Source organism: Macrobrachium nipponense, chromosome 4 (genome assembly GCF_015104395.2).
Source record: "Macrobrachium nipponense isolate FS-2020 chromosome 4, ASM1510439v2, whole genome shotgun sequence".
Lineage (NCBI taxonomy): Eukaryota > Metazoa > Arthropoda > Malacostraca > Decapoda > Palaemonidae > Macrobrachium > Macrobrachium nipponense.
Window position 1 is genome coordinate 140,185,286 of NC_061100.1, and position 6,328 is coordinate 140,191,613.

The following is a 6,328-nucleotide window of genomic DNA, read 5'->3' on the forward strand; positions in this document are numbered from 1 at the left end:
GATGCAAAATGCAGAGGGCAGGAATATAACAGACAAATGACCTGTGACACTTGTATCTCTTGGTCGGAGGACCAGAGATACGAGGGAAAGAAGAAGCCGCGAGAGTCTGCCAAGGTGTGGTCGGAAAGCGCTCCCTCGACTCCTTTGGTGACCAATACATCGTCTTCTTTCCTTCCTCCATGTAAACTGCCCCGCATCGCTCTTTCCCCTTCGGGGAACATGTCTCTCTCCGCCTCTTCACTCGATCTGTCAGGTGCAGAGGAAGGGGGGAGACATGCCAACTTGGAGTTGTACTCGGGAACTTCTGTCTGCTCAGGGGGGGATCCTTCCCCCCCTGGGCGAACAGGAACTCCCCCCATTAACCCAACTTTTGCTGCTTCTTCAGGTTTCTGCCTCCGTGGGTAGGGATCTGTAGCATGTATGGCAAACGCTGAATCTACCTGGCACTCCTACAATAAGGGGACTGCTTCACCACCTTGCAACAGTCCCAGTAACACACGTGGGCAAGTCGAGGACAACGACAACACTCCACACCTGGGTATGTGGCACCACCACACCTGGTATATACCCAGTATGTTACCTTGGTAACATCACTGCTGTGGTTCAAGCACCAGTGCTGCATACGTCAAAGGTAGATTACTTCCCACCTCCTCCTCCAGACTTCGATTGCCTCAAGAGCTCGCCCCTGGACCTCCCTCCTGTCACTGTCGCCGTACCTGCCGCCCCTGTCCCTGCCCGTGGAAGTGTTGCTGCTCCGTCAGGTCCTCCTTCCCCAGTCGCGCTGGAGCCTGCTGCTTTGGCAGCTGCTGCAGCCTTGTCCTGGGTGGGAGACCTTTCTGCTGTCCTAAGGAAGTTGGTAAAGAGGAAGTCTTAAGAAGAAGAGGAAGGTGTCGTCGTCGTCTTCTGCCACCTCCTCCACTTCTCCTTCCAAGGTCTCCTAGCCGAGGAAGAAGAAGGTAATCTTGCCTCCCCCAAGAAGTCTTGCACAGAGACTTTTAAGGGTCTGTCTCATCGACAGGAACCGCCTCTCCTTTCTCAGGGAAGAGAAAGGTGGGGACCACGGAGGTACCAGCTACTGCTGGTACCTCTGCTCCCAGTTCTAGAGGTTCCACCTCTGGAGCGGGAACTGTCTCGGGTTCTCGCCAGCGAGTGCCTCAGAGTGTATGGTCACCTGCTGGTACCGTGCAGCCAGAGTCAAGGCTGCTGAGCACGCCAAGACTCCGGCACAGGGCGGAAGGATGACAAGAGTCACCCAGGTGACTCTCGCCAGACTGGTGATCATTCTCGCAATGATCGTCCGGTACCCAGGGTTGATGTGACAGTCCCATTGGACCATGCATGAGGCGAGACTGGGAGGAGGTCCTCCCGGTCCCCGGGAGCAGCTTCGGCTGCTTCTGGGACTATGATGCGTCGTGAGGATGATCAAACGGTCCGGGCAACTGGTAGCAGTTCCCCTGACGCGAGAAATCGACGCTACCGTCCTCGGAACAGCGCTTCTCCACAGGGAGACCGCCGGTCTAGACCTGCAGACCGGTCATAACTGCGGGTTGGTGATCACCTGCAGTCCTCTCCATCCACTGGTTCTGCTGGTAGACAAGAGCGGGAGCATCAGATCTGCCTCACATGTCCCTTCAACCTTACTGGTATACACCGGGAGGAGCAAGGTGACTAGGGGGTACCGTGAGGAGTGCACTTCTCTCGGTCCAGCCATGAGAGCGTATGTGCCCAGTTCGGTCTTAGGACCCGAGAGGTCATATGCTCAAGTGGTTAGAGGAGATCATGGGGGTGCTGATGAGGTTCTTCCTTCTGAAGGAAGAGTGTCTCAGGAAGGGCTTGGCCTGGATGGACCTGACAATCCGTCTCCTCAAGACGCAGTCACCCCCCCGAGATACAGAAGTCTTTTGCGAAGGTCATCGTGCTGATCTGTCAGCACAATGACCTCGGGGGAGGATCAAGGTTGGAGTCATTCTGGAGTCCAAAAAATGAACCCAGAGCGTCCGTAGGGCTTCCTTGGTCTTCCTTGGCTGACGGTGTGCCGGACCAGGTGAACGCTCTTGTCTCAGGACAAGAAGTTTCACTTAGGTCCGGCAGGTCAGACAAGTTGCTTCCCCCTCCTCTGCCTCATCAGCAGTGCTTTTACGCCCCTTGCCGACCAAACAGGTTGACCCAGAGTTGGCTCTCCTAACTCTGGGCTTGTCTCTTCAACACCTGCTGTCGGAGAACCTCTGGTTCACACAGCAAGAGGCAATGGCACTGGAATCTACCGCTATGGCAGTGTTCCAGGGCATCTCCTGGCTGGATCTGTGGTCCCTCACAGTATCCAGGGTCATAGCTCCTGCAGGACCTATAGCTCCTGGGGAAGGCTCGGCCTTCGGGAGACTGTCAGTCTGGAGGTATAGCTATCTCCTACCTGGCCCACCAGACTGCTAACCTGTGGGCCAACCTGGTGCTGAGGATGAGGGACGCTGTATGTTGTCACCAAGTTGTCAAGAGGCTGGAGGCCTGTACTAGATGTAGGCTCTGAATGTTTTTGTCCAAGGCTTCATTCAAGGAAACCTCAATGTCCTGGCAGATGAGTTGAGCCACCATAAAAAGTCTTCCCCAAGACCCTTTAGTATGCCTAGATTTTTGGAAGTTATGATCTTGATAGCACCATTTTGGCCAGCAAAAGAGTGGTTCCCAGGCCTACTTGAACTGCTGTCGGACTTTCCGAGGTTACTACCACAAAAGCAACAGCTTCTCAAGCAACTGGATTTCAGGTGGATCCATCAAAACTCGTATGCTCTGGCCCTGACAGGTTATAAAATGTCAGGAGATTGCTCAGAAAGAGCTTTTCAATAGCAGCTGGAGACTATATTGCCAAGTGTAGGAGACAATCCTCAGATAAATTCTATCAAGCAATGTGGATGATCTTCAGAGCATGGTGCAGATGTTGCAATGTCTCCTCTACTCAGACCTATAGCAGCAGATGTAGCAGACTTTCTTCTGTATCTAAGAATGACTAGAAATCTTTCCACTTCTACTATTAAGGGATATAGAGCCATGTTAAGTTCTGTATTCCATCATAGATGAACAGATTTGTCCTCGAACCAGGATCTGTTGGACCTCATCAAATATTTTGATACTACCAAACAAAAGGAGACACCTTTAGTATCTTGGAACTTGGATATTGCTCTCAGATGAATATCCAGTCCTCATTTTGAACTCATGCAATCACTTTCCCTGAGGGACTTGACTAGGAAGACTTCCTGTTAGCTTTAGCAACAGCAAAAAGAACCAGTGAGATTCATGCCCTGGATGAAAGAGTCGGCTTCTCGCAAGTGAATGCAGTATGTTCTTTTTCCCTAGGGTCTTGGCAAAAAACCAGACACTGTCTAAATCCTAGCCTTGCTCACTTACAATTGAAAAAGAAAGGATTCTCTGCGCTGTACGGGCTCTTAAGCATTAACTTCATAGAACAAAGGGAATTCGTTGGACTTCAAACAATCTTTGGTGTTCAGTGAAGAACCCTTCATGCCCTGTCAAAAAACCCCCTAACATTTTTTTCTCAGAGATATCATATCAGAAGCACACTCCTAGTAGAAGAGTTTTTTCCCCTTGTGCAAAGTCAAAACTCATGAGATAAGGGCAGTATCCACTTCGTCAGTGTTCAAAAGAAATTTACCTCTTCTATCTTACGATCAACTTTTTTGGAAGTGTAAGTTAGTATTTGTTACACATTATTTAGGGATGTAGAAAGAGTTTATGACAAATTCAGTACCTTTGGTCCATTTTATGCAGCTGGCGTGGTGTTGGAGGACGAAACATAGGAAGCAATATTCCTTCCTATCAACTCCTCACCTTGCATAATGTTTTGAAGTAAATATATCTGTGCATCCCACCTCCTATCAATATGGGAATCAGCTTTGTAATTACTGGGTAAGTTACTTATATAAAAATGACATTTTTATAATAAAATTAGGTTTTATATATACACTTAACCAGGAATTACATAGTCAGAGCCCTCCCTCCTCCCCTCACAATGGACATAAGGGCATAAACAAATTGGAACTTGCTAAGTTGTACCTCTCTTTCCATCTGAACGTGGGCTGGGGCAAGTTTTCTACCCCAAAACATACTAGAGTGACCTGCATATTTCAAAATTTTAACTGCCAAACGAGTAAAACTAATAGCTACGTAATTACTGGGTAGGTATACAGTGGACCCCCGTATTTGCGGACTCACACATTCGTGGATTTCTCTTGGGAACGTTTCCCCGCATTATTTGCGGAAAATTCGCATATTCACGGTATTTTTCTATGAGAAATATCCACATTCCTGGTTTTTTATCAATTTAATCATAAAATACACTTTTTGTGATAAAACTTTAAAAAAAAACAAGTATAAACATTTTTAGTGGGTTTTTCTTGAGTTTTAACTAACAAAATAGGCTGTTTTCAGTGTTTTTATAGGGGTACCAACTATTCACGGGTTCTAACTATTCATTGGGGTGTCTGGTACGCATCCCCCAGAAATACGGGGGGACCACTTTATATAAAACCTTTTATTATGAAATTTAATTTGTTCCTACACATTATACAAACCTGAGGTCCTTTACATGAGGATTAACTTTTGGCGAAGGCTGGAATCCGGTCATAAGAAAATAACAAGGTAGTTCGGCGGTAACTGCTTGTCCGATAGTCAGGAGTCTCGCCCGACTGGACGTAAACATTCCACTTTGCTTTCGGCCAGCGTCATGTTCAGACGTCTCTCTTCCCTCTCCTGTCGTGAGAAATTTTGTGAGATCTTTCTTTTTGTTGTGTTTGTCTGGTTTATGAAATTTATTTGCTTTATTATGTTGCAAACCCAAAATTTATATGTGCCTTTCACCGTCCATTTGTGCATGGAATGGGAGACGGGAATTGCGGAATTTCTGCTCAAAAGTGAACTTAAAGCTTCACTTCTTATTCGCTAAGTACCAAAAGTGTGAGTGTCATAGTTAATACTTTCTTTCGGGGTAATTGTCTCCTCCCGCTTCTTCGCTTGATTCGTCACGCATAGAGGAGGAGGGGGCAGATGTGATTACCCAATATTTTATGTGGAAACAAGAGTGGTTCCATAAGTTATGTAAACCCTCGATCCTGTAATTTGGGTAGTAATTCCACATGTAGAGGAACTCAGGTGTATGGAGTTAGAAAAAATACATTTTCATACATTCAACTTCCCTGACAGATATATACTTAGCTAAGACTCCGTCTTAGCTAAGTATATATCTGCCAGATAAGTATGTATGAAACTTTATTGTATCATAACAATATAATTTTTCTTTTCAAGAATTGTGTTTTTTCCTAATACGTCTTTTGCTCCCTCAGGTGTGTCTGACCTCGTCTTCGGGAACATGCAGGTGTGGTGGATTTGGGCTTACCTGACACTCCCGCCTCCAGGGGCCCCTAAACCATGTTTCGGCAGCCCCTGTGACTCATGGGAAAGAGGAGGACAACAATGACCATGTCAATGCCTGTGTATGTGGCACCACCATATTTTGTGTACACCCACCATGTGACATCTATGACTACCACATACTATGGAGATGGAAATTTCTGCCTCCTCCTCCAGGCTATGTCGTCCTTTCTCCCCCAGCTGGTGGTGAATACCCTAAAGTAACGCCCTCCACCTGAAGATGCCCTGGACGGTAGAGATATCTGACATGCTGACGAAGCTGATGAAGAGGTCAAGGAGAAGTGAAAGAAATTATCGTCTTTCTCCCCTTTTCCCTTCGTCGTCGTCGTCGTCATTGCTGCCTCCTACACTTCGACTTCTGAGGCTCCCCTGGTGAGGAAGAAGATGGTCTCCCTCCCCTCAGAAGTCTCGCTTTTTTTAGAGACTTCTAAGGGCCTGTCTCGTCATACCTGTTGAGACAGGTGGGCCTTCCACTGGTCCTCCCGTTCCCTCAGGAATGGGAACCGCCTTGCTGCCCCCAGGGGCATGCAGGGCAGAGACCGCAGAGGTACTAGCTATCGCTGGTTCTTCTGTTCCTAGTCCTAGAGGCCTGCCTCTAGGACCAGGTCTGTCTCGGGTGCTCGCTCGTGGGTTCACCGAGTGTACACTCGCCCGCAGGTGAGCGTGCAGCTAGAGTCGGTGACGGTTCTGCAGGTTTGCCTCTGGGATCAGGACCATCTCTAATGCTCGATCGTGAACGCCTCCAAGTGTACAATTGCCAGCAGGTGAGCGTGCAGCTAGAGTCGGTGACGCTGAGTTTGCTCATTGTTCCCTTCTCGAGCACGGTGCGGAAGGAAGGTGAGAGTTGCTCAGGCAACTTTACATATAAGCCTTGCCGATGATCACTCAT